Raw genomic sequence first — 16,866 nt, forward strand, 5'->3', positions numbered from 1 at the left:
TTCCGGTGCCGGCTATTTTTGGAGGGGGGGTGGGGAGGGAGGAAGAGATCAATGAGCGCTACGGCTGTCCCACGACGATGGGTCAATTGCTGTGTTGCTTCCTGCAGCGGGGTCCGTCAGATAGAATCGCGATGGCGGGGCGTGATTTATGCCTCCGCTGTCTGCCAACGTTGCTGCGTCGATAGACCCTCCGACTTCCCCCTGCGCCTCCTCCACCGATGCCACGCTCCCTCAGCCACTCCGCCGCCGGTCGCGCTTCCTTAATGATCTTGCTCACCACCGGAGTCCAGGTTGTCTTCCGGTTGCCGCACCCGTCCTCCTCTCACATCCGCCTGGGCAGACGGTCACTCGACACCGGTGCTGCTGGATTGCAGGTAGGCCTTAACCGAGCACTTTGTGTCTTCCCCGGTTCCCGGCAACGGATTTTCCTCGGGGTTGTGTCGGACGGTGCCGCACGTTCTCCTACCTCGGATTCTGCTTCCAGAGGTAAATTTGCGCCGGATTAGTGTGCGGATTTATGAGAAGGGGCCGCTTTGCCTACAGAGCTCCTACGTTACACAGCCTCCCTGTTTGGCTGCTAGCCATGCCCCACTGGTGGTCATTATTTTGAGATCGATTCTTACAATCCTTACTGCCTGATAACACTGATGATGGTTACATTCTGGGATCATTGAAGCTCCTTAATGGCTAAGACCATTAAAGGTTGTTACTTCCTAGGAGCATTGATACACAGTACAGCCTATGATCACCTATACTCATCCTTTAGCCACTGATATTCATTTTTGCCTGGTGCCAGTGATCAGCCTCAAGCCAGGGAAGAAACAACATCAGATGCTTCCTTTGGCTCTTTGTCAAATCCTGTAAGGTTGGAGCTGGATGCAGGGGCAGCTGTTAAAGGGCCAAGCAAGTCCTCTCTGGTTGTTGACAAGGCAAGTTATGATATATGTACTGTCAAATCTGACTGGCAGTTATTGTGCTTTGCATGAAGACTAGAGGCACAACCCATGAGTACACTACTGTTCTCAGACCCCTCACCATCCCCACATAACCACATGTTGTTTATTATCCTACTAAACGTGAACCATATTCTTTTCTAGGTGATTTGGGTTTCAATTAAAAAAACTTAAAACTCACTGAAAAAAATAACATTTAGTTAACTGTGATACAAATCAATAGTGTGTACAACAAACTAAAAAGAGGAGAAAAGCACCTGTTTCAGAAAAATACATAATATTAATGGTAGCCCTAGCATGCAATCTTTCTGATCACACACCTTATTTCAATCATATAATTCCACAGTACAACATTTATATCACTAATGCTAGAATCAGACTTTAAGAGGGGAAAAGAGCAGAAACATACAAAAAACATACTGTAACATATAACAAATATTTCATCCCTTAATATGATACATGAAGCATATGAACAAAACAATGGCGCATACCCTCGATGTAGCCCTTTTCAGTAACTAAGTATACTTACACAAAGAAATGATTGCTAAATTACCAATTCACTTAATTTCACATTACATGAACATAGTCACTCATTCACTGAAAATATCGCACATTCACTCTCCTATTGACATAAGCAATCCAGCCTCTACACTTTCCAGGTGAGGTCGCAGGTGAATTTCCTGTCTTTTTAGGTTTTGTGTAAGGGTGGGAGGAGTTGAGAAGTCAGTGGTCTTGCAACTTGGCAAAATGTGTTTTGTTTTTATTTTTTATTTTTATTAGGACGTCAGAACAAATAAAGTGTTACACAAATTTACATAATACGACAATTAACTGAGGTCCAGGTTTCTACTTTTCTCCCCCCCCCATCCCCCACCCCCGGTGGATCTCGGCAACACAGAATAATACCAGACAGCGAAAAAAAGAAGAAAACATGAAAAAATAAAAAAGCAAGGAGTTATTTACATACATTAGCCGATTCATCCTTATTTAACCATCTAGTTAGAGGTTCCCAGATCTTTTCCCCCCTTAACCTTGCCCTAACTCCCCTTCTCCTAAACACTGAGATCTCCCAGTTATAAATAGACAGTAATTTACCAAACCAAACATGTATAGAAGGAGGATTCTTATCGAGCCAAACACTGGCAAGACACAGCCAAAACACTGACATTGCTATATAAACCAATTTCCGGTCGGATTCCTCCATTTACTGATTACTAATCCCTAATACTATAACCTGGGGGGTTAATGCAACAGAATATCCCAATATAGAATCAAGGCGTTGTTCAATTTTAACCAACAGTTGAAAGAGGTTAGGGCAGGTCGCAAACATGTGGGTGCTTTCTGCTGCCAGCAGCCCACACCAAGAGCAACGCATCCCAGAAATCCCTCCCCATTTATGAATACGAGCGGGAGTAATATACAGATTACACCATGTCTTGTAACATTGTATTTGTAAACTTGCTGATATACATGTGGCTTGACTAAACAAGAGGGAGTCTTCACACTCTCCCTGCACTGCGTGTAACATCACTTGCCACCTATCAAGATGCTTTGACATATCATCACCCATCCCTTCATTTATAAGTTTATATAAAGTGGACGTGGTAGATTGTCCCCCCAAAATCAGATCTAATAAAGGAATTCTGTTCCGAGAAGTTAATTTTTTGGAAACAAAATCCCTTATCTGCAAATATTTTAAAAAATTATCATTCCCGATCCCAAATTTCTCTTTTATTACGTCAACAGTAAGTATTTCGGTATTGACTAAAAGATCTCCTATACACAAAACTCCTTTCTTGTACCAATGTTTGAAATATACATCCTGAAATATTTCCGGGAGTAATTTATTATTATTGAGGGGGGAGTATCTATGTGTCCGCCCAATCAGAAACTTTTTCCTGACGGCGGTCAAGATCCTAAACACACCAAGCAAAACCTCGAATTTTACCCTCTTGAAATAGGCATAGTCTATATGGCGCATAAAAAGTTCTTTAGCTTCTACCCCATAAATTAAATTAAATGATAAATTGATATTTCCCCATATCCCAAATGTTCCCCTTTCAACAACTCAACAATCTGTTTCAAAGCTGATGCCCAATAGTAGATTTGAAAATTAGGCACAGACCACCCTCCCCGGTCTCTGGTTAAAGTCATATATTTAAGAACCCTACGTGGGCGTTGCCCGGCCCATAAGAACCACAAGACTAACTGATTTAACTTTAAAAACCAAGTTTTGTTTAACTCAAGAGGAATCGCTCTAAAGTAATATAACATTTTGGGTAAAAATATCATTTTGATTATATTGCTCCTCCCAATTAATGTCAAATGTAAATTATGCATTCTTCGAGAATCTGACTTGATTTTCAGCATCAATGGTTTCAAATTAATATTAACAATATCTTCTGGTTTAGAACTAATTTCTATACCTAGCTATCTGGCACTCTGTACTATTCGGTGATCCACTAGTGTACTTTTGTCATTAATGACAATTTGAATCTTATGTTTCGATAGGATGATATCCAGATAATTTACCAAACTGTATTGTTAACCTATTTATTTCCTCAAGAGCGGAGCAAGGAGCAGATGTTATAATAGCTAAATCATCAGCATATGCCATCATTTTGACCCCCCCCCCGCCTTAGCATAGACAGGTTGGATTCTTTGGTCTTCCAGAATTTTCCTAATTAAAGGGTCGATGTAGATGGCAAATAATAAAGGAGAGCACGGGCATCCTTGTCTCGTGCCACATGCTATATTAATTAGCCCCGAATGAGCTCCCATCTATGCTATACTAGCAGTTGGGTCTTTGTACAGGCTCTGGATAGCTTTTAAAAATCTTTCCCTATACCATTGTGTGTCATGACGGCCCATAAAAAGGGCAGGAGACCCTATCGAATGCCTTTTCTGCATCCAGCAGAATTAAGACCATAGGGTCTCCTGTAACCTTAGTGTAATCAAATAGGGCTATTTTCCGACGGATGTGGTCAATAGTTTCCCTGCCAGGAACAAAAACATGTTGCTGGGGAGATACCAACTTACGCTCCTCTGTTTGCAAAAATCTTGGAATAAATGTTTGGATCACTATTGATCAAAGAAAGTAATAGGTCTATATGACCCGGGATCAGTCACCCCTTTACCTTTCTTCAAAAAAATCAACAATTTTAGCTTTTTTCCCAGAATCTGGGGGTGCTTCTTCACCCTGCACTAAGCTGAACATTTCAAACAATATTAACATCAATTGGGTCCAAAAAATCTTATATAATTTGCCTGGGAAAGAATCAGTCCCGACCGCTTTACCAGGCGGGAGAGATTCAATAACTGTTTGTATTTCTTCCTCTCTAATCAGAGCATCTAAACATATTTTGATCATGAGAAGTCAGTTTACCAAATTTTATCTCATTGAGATAATTCTCGATTTCAGCTTGGATCCCGCAATTATCATCTATGTCTTCCGAGTATAGTTTTTGGTAAAATATTTGAAATGCTGCAAGTATTGCTCCTGAGTCATTAAGTAAGCCAATGTCAGGATCCAGGATTCCTGTAATATGTGTTTGTGCCTCCTTTTCTCTAATCCGAACAGCCAACATGTGGCCCACCCTTTCATTATTCTCATAAAGTTTAGACAGCCAGGCTAAATATCTACCAGCTGATTTAGCAAATGAGATTTCAGTTATGGCAGATTTCGCAATTGTAACCCTTGTTTGTGCAATATCAGCCTCCCCACCCTCAGATAAAACCTTAACAAGATTAGTCTCAGCCTTTCCCAGCACGTCATACAGTTCGCTGATTTTATTCTTCTCTTTCTTTTGAATCTCCCAGCCAAATTTTGCCGTCTTGCCCCTAATGCCTGCTTTCAGGATATCCCAGACATTTTGAATGCACATACTTCCCAGATTTTCCTCTATAAACCTTGGGATCCACGTTTCCATATAGTGATTATAAGAATTGTCATTTAACAAGGCCCTATTAAAAGTCCAACTGGTTGCTTGAGTTTTACATTTAATATTTACTTCCAATACCAGAGGATTATGGTCGGACATTACTTTCGGAAATTTGGTAATCTTACTGCCCTGAGCCATACATTGAGAGGTAGAAAAATAATCCAATCTTACGTGAGTTCTGTGCGGGGCGGAGAAATAGGTAAACCCTGTATCATTTCCCTCTAATTGCACCCAGACGTCTACTAATCCATGCAACTCTTTTAGTTGGGAAAGAGACTTATAAACTTTTGGTTTCCGCCCCTGATACTCTATCTCAGGGTGATCAGATAACGGACAGCTCAATTTTATATTAAAATCGCCACATCATATAATTGGAAGTGGCCAACCAACCAATTCTAAACTCAGCCAGTTGAACATCTCAGGCTCATCTAATACCGGTCCATAAACAGAGAATAATGTAAACGTGTAATTATCAATTAAGCATTGCAAAATTACCCATCTGCCAAATTTATCCGAAAGAGATCGTGAAAAATTAGCAAGACCGCGCGTGCACATATTGCAACTCCTTTAGTTCTAACATTTTGCGTCGTCCATGAGATTAATTGAAACCCATCTAGATTTATGATTTTACTTCTTCCTGCTTCTATATGGGTTTCTTGAAGGTAAATAATATCAGCGCTCAAGATCTGGACGTCATGACTTATCCTACACCTTTTTCCAGGGTCATTCAGTCCGCAGATATTAATAGAAGCTATTCTAATTTTCCCCATTAGGAATAGAAAACAGATCTGAATACATTAAAGCCATGAAAGTGTTGAAAAGTCAGCCCACATCGCACCCGATGCCCAGGCTGCTGGTGCAGGGCGACTCTTCGTTCCCATCATAAATAATTACCAAATGAAGAGACGGGCACTGGAAGTAGGAAAACAAGAACAGAGTTTATTACTCATGAGGAGAGCATGTCATTTGGGACACTCGCATAGTGTCTTCGGGAGGTGCTCTAACAAGTTTCTCTGAGGCTTTGTCTTTTATACACAGGTTTATGACACACACACATCCTTCAGTACAATCAAGACATTGTAAAGTACGAAGATATTCCAACACGTGGCTACAGTAGGGGCCCTTATCCTCCATACAATAGGAGGGGGCTGTCATGCAGCTGAGTGTGCTGTTGATTCCGTTGGAATGTGTACTCCTGATCGAATCTCAGGGGGTGGGGTGGTCATGATCAATAGTGGCTCCTTTCAAGAGAGGCGAGTGCATACAGTAGTGGGCAATGAACTGTATCCTCAGGCTAAGGGATGACCAACGATCCATGTAGACAATTAGGTTCAGAGGAAGAGGTCATCAAAGGAGGGGTATTCATGGAGGGACAGGAGGGGTTTGGTCAGGCGCGGGGTGCGATTTCTCAGAGACAGAGTCATGCGGGAGGGGAGGGCTCATGACTTGTGCGTGTGAGAGCGGGGGCAGTCAGGGTACATGGGGGAAGCTTGCAGGGTCAGGGAAGGGACGCTGGTGATCGATCGCAAACTGGGAGACCATGATACCTAAAATGGCTGTCGTGTACGTGTGTGCATGGGTCCACGCTAACGGGACAACACAGTCAGTGCCCTAGCGACATCCGTCCTGCCCACAACAAGGGGCACAGTGAACACAAATGAACGCCGCCTATGTGTATATACAATGGCAATTTCAACAGTCGCCGCTTTTAAACATAGCTAGTACATTTGTGTTTACCCCAACTGATGGAGTGTACATATAGTCAGGTGTGGCCAATGAAATAACGTTCGTCGAATGCTAGCAAATTGCGTGTAGCCATATGCAGTCGATACAATTGGCGGAATACGGTACATATGAATTTACATTCGCTGCGTTATTCATAGATCGGCATAACACGTAGTCGAGGGCAATCAGGAAAAACGTTCCGACATATTGTAGACTCAGGTTCTGACTTTCTTTTCAATGACATCAATATATAGTAAAAAGTGCTATATGAGACTTTTGGACTTAAGTGACCTAAAACATTTTTTTTTTAAAGCAACAAGAATTGAGGGAGAAAGTTCAGGAAGGGGGTCTTAGTGAAAATGTCTTTTTCAACGACGAGCCACCACTGGTAGACTCTGTTAGTCCATTTTTCTTTTCGTTGGCGCTTTTGAGCACCAGCGGTGGAGCTATAAGTCCAGCTCGGAATCATCCTTACGCGTTGCAGGGTGCGATCAGTCCTCTGCTGTTAGATCACAGTCCTGTTTCCTAACCCATTTTCTTAGGGGTGCCTCATGCTGGGCACCTGCGTGTCTTTCTTTTTCCGTGGCAAAATCCCAGTCCATAGTCAAAGTTTATATGAAAAAGTTTGTTGAATAATCGAGGGAAGAGAGGGCGGAGTGGGGCCAGATCTTCGAACACACCAAGAGACCAAGGGAGCAAAGGACAATGAGCAGGCAGGCCCATCAGTCGGACTCAAAAGGGGACGGGGGACTTCAGGCACGAGTGGGTCAGCGAGTCGAGGGCTTCAAGGCAGCCCTTCATTCCTCCATCTGCTGAGTTTGAACGTTATGCCTCGTCCCGCGTCTCATTGCTCTGCGGCTCCACCTTTGGTTGCTGTCACACATGTTCCATGATCTGTGGCCAGGCTGTGCGTCACGTCCAGCTCCTCTCCTCCGGTAATTGGATCTTTGAATGGGTAGAAAACAAGTTTTAGAAAAACTGGCAGGAGAAGACATTTATACATCTCAATTCCGTCCCCAATCCTATGTAGGTGGGGAATAAGTTCATCGGTCACAGTCAGAAGTTGTCATTTATGGAGTCTGTAGGAGTGTATTGCTATGGAATTCATAACTCTGTTCGGTGCTCATTCGTGACGTAGGTGGAGAGAAATTGGACTTTTATACACAGTGTATTATATCAAACTCAAAGTCGAGTCCTTGTGTAGAGACTCGCCCTTCCCTTTAACCCAAGCATCGACAATCTTACATCTCCCTTCGGGATCGGCTAACTCTTGTAAGTGGGGCGTTATCGTCATGAAGAAGGGGAAGGGGGTGGACGTAAAACATGCTCTTCTTGGGGAGTGAACGTTAATCAAAGTCATCAATTTCGCTTTCGAAGGTAGATGACATGAAGCTGGGGTTAATCGGGGAAACGGGGACATTTTGGGCAGGGAGCTGGGGTCGATCGGGAGAAGTGGGGACTCTGGACATCCACCCTTTAGTGCAGGGGGGTGGGACAATCGGGGCATTGGGGATCGTATTTCTAACGAGCTGAGAAACAGAAGACCATTGGCGTTATAGTTCCCTTAGGAAAAGCCAGATTAGGGGACATCCGTCGTCTTACCTGTCCTTTCCTTCATTACCAACTCGGGTTCTATCGTTTTGCAGAAAGGAGAGGTAGTAATATGGCAAGTCACAATTGTTTTGGTTTTGGTCAATTTTGCTGAACACCTTTGCGTTCGAGGAAAATCCAATAATGTTTTGTGCCGGAGAGCACAACGTCATCACACACGAAAAGAGGAAACGGGGCTTCTGGAAAGAGAAAGAGAGAGAGAGAGAGAGAGAGAGAGAGAGAGAAAGAGAAAGAGAAAGAGAAAGAGAGAGAGAGAGAGAGAGAGAGAGAGAGAGAGAGAGAGAGAGAGAGAGAGAGAGCCCGCACCCTAAATGGTCCATTCGGTACACGTATGACATGGGGAGAGAAAGAGAGAGAGAGAGAGAGAGACGTGTACAGTAATGGACCATTCAGTGCGCGCACAACACAGAACAACAGGGGTTAAGTAACACGGAAACACAAGCAGAGGGATGACGTAGATTCATGCATCACGTACACACAGACTCAGACGGGGGAGACAATACATGTATTATATACAAAAATCCAAGACAAAACATAGAACAGTTATTGGCCAAAATTATCCCTTTCTGTATGCTGTGCATTCTTAGCATCCTAAGCTCTTTTTACCTTTTTCTTCTCCTTTAACCGTCGGCTGCCCTTACTGGTGGCTTTGATTGTACACACTTATGCCTTTGGCAATTGGTCATGAACTAACCTGATCGGGCTAATGCTCACGGTGGTTTATTCGAGTCATTTTTAGCAAATGCGTTTCCAGGCTGAGACAACGGTTGGTGTCAGTTGGAGAACAATGGGGCAGCTTGGAGTTACATGTCTAGGAGGGTGCGAAGAAGGATGCAGTAGATTTTAAATGTACCTCACCTCAAAATATTCCTTAAACTTTCCCTATTTAATTAATTGTAGGATGCTTATTCATTAGCGCACGTCATTTTAGTTGTACTATTCGGGGTGCCAAGCGAAGTTACATTTTGTGGTTTCCCCTTCAGGCTGCCCTCCCAGGCGCTAAGTTCAGAGAGAGAAAATAGTCATGGTTTGCTTGTTGCGGTTAGGTACCATAATCAAACTTTTTTTTTTTTCGTCTCTTTGTCCGTTAGATCACCGTTTTCATACATTGATCGATATTCCGATGTGACCTGCAGAGAGAGGGAAAAAGAAGGGGGCAGGGGCTACATTGATAGACACATCAGCGTGCATAAACCCAGAAAGGCTTTTACTTACTGCATACTCTGCCTATCTCCACGGGATGCAGTCCCTGCCAACTGGGCGTTTTAAGCCCCGGTGGACCGTTAGTGTGACTCTTTTTATACAGGTAGCACATAAAGTATAGGCTAAACACCAGGATTTTTAGCGGTTGCTCTTTGGCTGCACAAAAAGGAAAAACGCACACAACGAAAACTTGGACCCTTCATTTTTGCAATATTTCTACGTACTATACTTTTTAATCCTTTAAACAGTGGTCATTTATTCGAAAATTACCAATTCACACGTGACAACTACGTTTGCCTTTTCCAAAAATCTTTAATAAGAATGTTGGTGCATAAATATGGGCCTACAACCCCGTGGGCCGGCCACGGAGCAGGCTGGAACTGTAGATGCGGGGATACTTTATTTAGAAAAACTTTAGCGGAGTCAGTGGTCGTTTATTTCATAATAAAAGTGCAAAAAGCGCAATAAAATCATGTCGAGACTTCAGTATGAGCGAGTGTCATAAGTGTTGGGCTTCCAACTTTCAATAATCATGATGTGCAAAACTTAAACAACAATTCATTGCCCGAATGTTCAATTAATACCCATCTGATGTCAATTTACCGTCTGAACACATAATCAGTACCCATCCAATATCAATTCATTGTCCGAACCTATAACCTGTACCCATCCCATATCAATTCATTTCCCGAACTGACAGTACACATCCTGAATCCATTAATTGTCCGTACATGTAATCAGTACACATCCTATATCAATTCATGTGGTTAAAAAAAACCTTCATTCATATCTCATGACACCAGGGCTGAACAATCGGGGTACAACAAGGAGTTGAAAGTTTCATTTGCATCGGCGCCATTTTGGGTGCAGTCAGGCAGACCAGGCATAGTCTAAATGTCTACTAACTCGTGGTTGGCCCAGAGCTTCTTTCGGCAGTCCAAAAGTTCCGTAAAAGGGTAAAAGAAAGGATCGGTGGTCTGAACCATCAATCAAAAGGGGAGGGAGGCAACAATGTTCCTACCGGGTCATACTGTGCTTTCACCGGAACTGATCCGAACTGTAGTCTGCAGGATTCTAGTCATTCAAACTGAGGCTGGCGACAGCATGGGAGCGTCGACGTCCTGCGGCTACATTTCCATTGTTCCGTGGGCAATCATGGCAGTCATTCCCCATCGGGGGTATCTGCGGGGGTCGGGGACTCCCGCGGCTCCTCTAGAATCTTCAAGGTCGTGGAGAACTATGATGGTGGAGTCAACAAGTGACCGGGCCATTCCTTCATGCTGGGCCCGCTCTTGCCAGGTCGATCGCCATTTTGAGAGTTCGGCAGCTACCGGCGATCGCGGGGTCAAATGAGCGGACGGGCTCCACCCTGCCGGGCAAGGCGTTGCAGCATCGCCACAGTGGAAGAACCCTTTTCCGGGCGCCTGGAGCGCTGAGGGTGCAGCTGGGAAGCCTCCACCTGGGGAGGCGGGAGAGACTTGTTCGCACCGTCTCTCCCTCCCAGTGCACCCCACGGCGTCTCGCTTGACATTTGTTATGGCCGGACCAGGCGATGAGGACGAGGGGGGGGGTCGGAGGCATGTGCAAGACATTCCCCCCCCAGGGTTGTCGCAGCCATTATTGAAGAAAGAAGTGGCGCCTGGCATATTTTCGGGCCGGGCCTCTGGTGGATGGCGGCCGGACGCTCTTCGCCCTGGCCCCAGGAACGGGTTCCTTGGTTCATCCGGTGGGGTAAGCCTTGGCGTGTGACGCCTCTCCTGGGCCTTTCGTGCAGTGGCCTCTCCACTCCCAGGCCCTCCATGGATGCTGGTCCAGACTGGGAGAGAGAGGGGAGGGTCGAGGACATAGACATTCCCCCCCCTGCAACTCTCCAGGGTTGTCGTAGCAGTCCCCTTGGCCGGGTCCCTTCGGCCTCGGCCTCTCCTTCGGCTAAACCCTATGTGATGATCTCCGGCCGACTGTTGGCAGCAGGACCCGCCCCATATGTGTTGCTTCCGGCTGGGCGTAGCCGCAAACCTGTTGCACTTTGGAAATTTCCAGAATGGGGCGGATGTCTGTTGCTTTGTATCTTTCTCAGGTTGCCGTTATTGGGCGTGGCAGGTGGTGGGACAGACATGTTTGGGGCAGTGAGGGGCGATGAAACCTCGTTGCCTTGTGGCCGTTGCAATGCCACGCTTGGTTTCTCTTACTGTTTTCCGGTTTCTTATTACGGGCTTATTTCTAACGTTTCTTGTTTCTAGGACACTAATAGGTTTTATCATTAAGTATTGTTATCGTTTCCTCGTTCGTTATTTAATAAAAAGTTCATCAGTGGCCTACTGATTTTCGTTTTCCTATTCCTTTCTTTCCAGGTTGTTTCATGCTAAAGTTTCTGTTAACAGGATACAGTGATCACTTCGTTATTATTGTATATGTCCTTTTCACTAGGGGTGCTCTCTGGTCGGGCCAGATGACCTACCTCTAGTAAATGGTCCGGGTGAGACTGGTGCATCAATCAGTGGGGAGTAGATAGGCATGACATATTACAATGGGGGACAAAGGTCCGCATTACCTACCCTTCACTACTTGCAAAGACTAGACAGAGTATGGCGACTCTGTGCTTGTTTGTAAATAGAGAATACCTCCAAAAAGAACCAATTCCAAACAGTCAATGTTCGGGCAAACAATCAATCAATGAGGAATGAAATAGGTACGACGTGTTAAAGGTTTGCGTTACCTACCCTTCACCATCTGCAAAGGGAGAGAGAATATTCCTATTCTTCCCCGTTTGCAGACAGAGAAGATCCTTAAGAGAACCAACTTCGAACAATTCAATGCTCGATTCAATCAATCAATCAATGGGGAGAAAAATAGGTATGACGGATTACAATGGGGACAAAAGTCTGCATTACCTATCCTTGACTATCTGCAAAGACTAAACAGAGTATGGCGACTCTGTGCTTGTTTGCAAATAGAGAATCTCTCAGAAACAATCAATAAGTAATACTAGTATTTTCAAACAATCAATCAATCAATTTCGCGATTTGTCGTGTGTCACGACCTTACCCGGACCGGACCATGTGGACAGTTCTTCGCCTTCCTTTTTCCAGCGCCCGATCGTTCTCTTTTCTCCATGTTTTTACCGCAGCAGTCCTGTGGGATTCCAGTCAGGACAATAGGTCACTTGAGAGAGGTCCGTTCGGAATCGGTGAAGTTCATTCAATCGGCAGCCGGACGAGGGCCCTCTCAAGGCAGGTATACTCCAATCATTTAGATGTTCACCCCATCGTCTGGACCTCTCTTACCGGACCCTATGTCGCTGATGGCCCCCGCGTTGGGCGCCAATTGTTGAAAAGTCAGCCCACATCGCACCCGATGCCCAGGCTGCTGGTGCAGGGCGACTCTTCGTTCCCATCATAAATAATTACCAAATGAAGAGACGGGCACTGGAAGTAGGAAAACAAGAACAGAGTTTATTACTCATGAGGAGAGCATGTCATTTGGGACACTCGCATAGTGTCTTCGGGAGGTGCTCTAACAAGTTTCTCTGAGGCTTCGTCTTTTATACACAGGTTTATGACACACACACATCCTTCAGTACAATCAAGACATTGTAAAGTACGAAGATATTCCAACACGTGGCTACAGTAGGGGCCCTTATCCTCCATACAATAGGAGGGGGCTGTCATGCAGCTGAGTGTGCTGTTGATTCAGTTGGAATGTGTACTCCTGATCGAATCTCAGGGGGTGGGGTGGTCATGATCAATAGTGGCTCCTTTCAAGAGAGGCGAGTGCATACAGTAGTGGGCAATGAACTGTATCCTCAGGCTAAGGGATGACCAACGATCCATGTAGACAATTAGGTTCAGAGGAAGAGGTCATCAAAGGAGGGGTATTCATGGAGGGACAGGAGGGGTTTGGTCAGGCGCGGGGTGCGATTTCTCAGAGACAGAGTCATGCGGGAGGGGAGGGCTCATGACTTGTGCGTGTGAGAGCGGGGGCAGTCAGGGTACATGGGGGAAGCTTGCAGGGTCAGGGAAGGGGCGCTGGTGATCGATCGCAAACTGGGAGACCATGATACCTAAAATGGCTGTCGTGTACGTGTGTGCATGGGTCCACGCTAACGGGACAACACAGTCAGTGCCCTAGCGACATCCGTCCTGCCCACAACAAGGGGCACAGTGAACACAAATGAACGCCGCCTATGTGTATATACAATGCCAATTTCAACAGAAGTAAAAAAATGACACATCTAAACAATCAAAAACAACACCGTGTAAAGCCCCTCTTAAACCATTTTGGATCCACCCTCTACCCCTCACTAAGACCAAAAAGGTCCTCAGACCCTTGTGATGCCTCCTGCGTTCCACTGTGCGCCCCGGTCACTCCCCAACCTATATAAAAAAGAGAAACCACAACATATTGAAACCCACTAAACAGTATGCCCATATCTTTTTGGGGAAAAAGGGAAAAGACCACAGACTTATTCAATCAATCATTAGTTAATTCCTGCATTTAGGTCTGCGCTTGGATCTCAGAGGTGAATAGCCTAACTTTTCCGTGGCACATAACTTTCAAGCGTGCAGGGTTCATTAGATAGACTTCACAACCAAGTTTTGGAAGGGGCTAATCATCTGCCGCAACCGCCATCTTCTTTCTACTGTTGTGTGGGAGAAATCTAGCCACACGAAAAAAGTCTGCCCCTCTACCGTTTTTCTTGCATCCGGTCTTGCTTTTTCAAATATCGCCTGGCGCAGTAAAAAATGTCCAGAAAAAATTAGAATGGCTCGAGGCTTTGAGTTAGGGCCAGAATTATTTTTTAACATCAAAGGAAATCTGTGTACACGCTGAAGTTCAGTCTCTCCCAGTTCCAGTGTGATAGTTCGGGGAAAGCAGTTTTAAAAAGAATCCACGTATATCATTCCCTTCAGCTTTTTCCTCTAAACCAAGCAGTCACAAGTTATTTCTTCGCTGCCTGTTTTCTGATTCTTCAAGTTTCCACATTAAATCCATTATTCTGGCATCATTTGCAGTAGTTTTTTGCTCCGTGCTTTCTAACCCAGCCTCAAGCCCCACCACACGTTCCTCCAAAGCAGTGATTCATGCTACAATTTCAGTACAGGCTTTCGTTGTCTTGCGAATTGCGTCCTGAATTTTTTTACTCGCAAGTTGTGCTCTTTTATGCTCCTGGCGAGCCTCCACCTGCATTGCCTTAAGTGTAGCATATATTAACCCTATGGAAGGAGCGGGTTCAGTTTTAATGCCAGAAGCCCTTTGATCATTACACTGAAAGCTATTCACAACTCCTTCCTCAGCTCCTGTTTCCAGCGGGCTGGTTGAGTAATGCCATTGGAGGTGTTCACTAGTTTCCGAATGAAAACTTCCCATCTCAAGACCATTAACGCTCTTTCTTTTAGAACAACTAATTACCCTCTTTAGAGTATCTGTTGTTGCGGGGGGCTGTCGCTATCATCCCCCAAGGCATTCAGCTCTGTATTATCTGGGTCACTGACATTATAAAGATCCGATTCATCGGTTAAAGAGAAAAAAATTCCCCATCCGGTGTGCCTGGCATTTTGCCCCCAGTTTTAAGTTGATCACTAACATCATCCTTGCATTCTACAGGAATTGCCTTATCTATATTGTCATCCTGATCAATAAACTCTGTATTATATATATATCCCCCGTTTGGGCATTAAGAGCATTAGTATGTCAGCGCTGGGACGCCCCAGGGTAGCTATGCGCTTTAGAAATCTAAAAAATAAATAAATAAATAGAAGCACTCGGAGCATTAGAAGCATTACAGGTCTCGAGAGCATTGAGAGGTTCAGATGTTACCGTCCCTCCTGCGGCATTTGATACATGTAATACATTGTTGCTAGCAGAGTCTGCATCTCTTTCCTCCACTGGGGATTTACTTGCTGTTTTGTCCTTTAACAGGGGCTTAGTCTGTCTTCCGTTTACCCCTTTCCCCGAGAACATCCCGGGCACCGTCTGGGTCTTCGGTCTCACGGCACATTCAGCAAAACAGCGTTCACCACCGGGAGTTCTGTCCTTACTCTTTGCCCTCTCCTGGCTAGGTGTACGAGCAACCTCCAATTCCTTAGGAGTAGCCAGTTTCTTAGGTGCCATCACGGTCTTAGCGCCGGTCGCTCCTTCCTTCACGACGGGTCTTCGTGGAGCCATCCCGCCTAGCCGTCAGTGGCGGTTCGTCCATTGGGGCGTTGGGGCGTTGCCCCACTAGCCATGGACGACCGTCACTGCATACATACGATTACCGAGTCATGATAATGCATTTGCCTTGAAGTCGCCGTCTGTCGGAGTCACTAACTATAGCGACGTCATCGCGGAAGCGTGTTGGGGGCGGGCCTGCCCTGCAGCAGTGAGTGGCAGCCGGCAGGCTGGGCTAGCAGATAGCAGGCAGCAGCGTGGCATGGAGGGCAGGGGGCAGCAGAAGTGTGTGCGCATTTAGGACAAGTCATTTTTATGACTTGCCCACGCATGCGCACACACGCAGTAGGCCCTTCCCTCCTCCTCCTCTCCTTGCACCCACACAGGCAGAGACCCGGGGGAGCCGGGTCTCATTATGGGCAGTATTAGCCCTGCTCCATGTACTCAGTGATTGGCCGGCACTGCTTCCCTTGCGTAACGTAGGGGAGAGAAGCTGCCTGCTGGCTGCTTCCTGCAGCAGGAACAAGCGTAGCGGGTCCACCAGAACAGGCCAGAGCGGAGGTGGTATCCTAGCCCTCAGGTACGTGTACTTTTAAAAATGTTAATGCTGGTAAATTTGTATTCTCCACCCGCGGGTCGCGAGCCCCCCCCCTCCCTCGAGCATTTCGGCCGCCGATGTGTAGGTTTTGTAGTTGGCACTGCGTGGGGGACATAGGACCAAGTCTAGGTGCAATGTTTCCTTGTGCACGGCTTCACGTGAACGTTGATATTGTGTTGTGCGAGCGCCCCCTCTTATCTCAACAAACCTGCTGGATCACGATCTGTTCAATAGCCAAACTCTTGAAGAACATTCAGAAAATGTATATAATGCACGCCATTTGGAGTTGAGAGATACGGCAGGTATATTATATTATTATTATATTATAGGGGCTTGTAAAGCGCCTGGTGACGCCTCCCGGCGTGTCCCCGCGCTGTGGAGAGAGAGCTTTGCAGTGTGGAACAGAACAGAGATTTAGAGAGTAAAAAGATAGGTTTTTAACATTTTCCTAAAGGATATTTCATCACTCTCTTGTCTGATGTGCATAGGGAGGATGTTCCATTTTTTTGCTGTCAGAGTACGAAAGGATCTGCCTCCCATTCTAGCTTTTTTAGGGCGCGTTGTTTTAAGTAGACCTGTACCCAAAGACCGTAAAGCTCGGGTAGGTACGTAGGGTGAAGCTAGATCAGACATATAAGGGGGGGCCTTGAGATGGATGATCCTGTGGCACCAGAGGAGCGCTTTA

The sequence above is a fragment of the Lissotriton helveticus genome, chromosome 11 (genome assembly GCF_964261635.1).
Source record: "Lissotriton helveticus chromosome 11, aLisHel1.1, whole genome shotgun sequence".
Taxonomy (NCBI): Eukaryota; Metazoa; Chordata; class Amphibia; order Caudata; family Salamandridae; genus Lissotriton; species Lissotriton helveticus.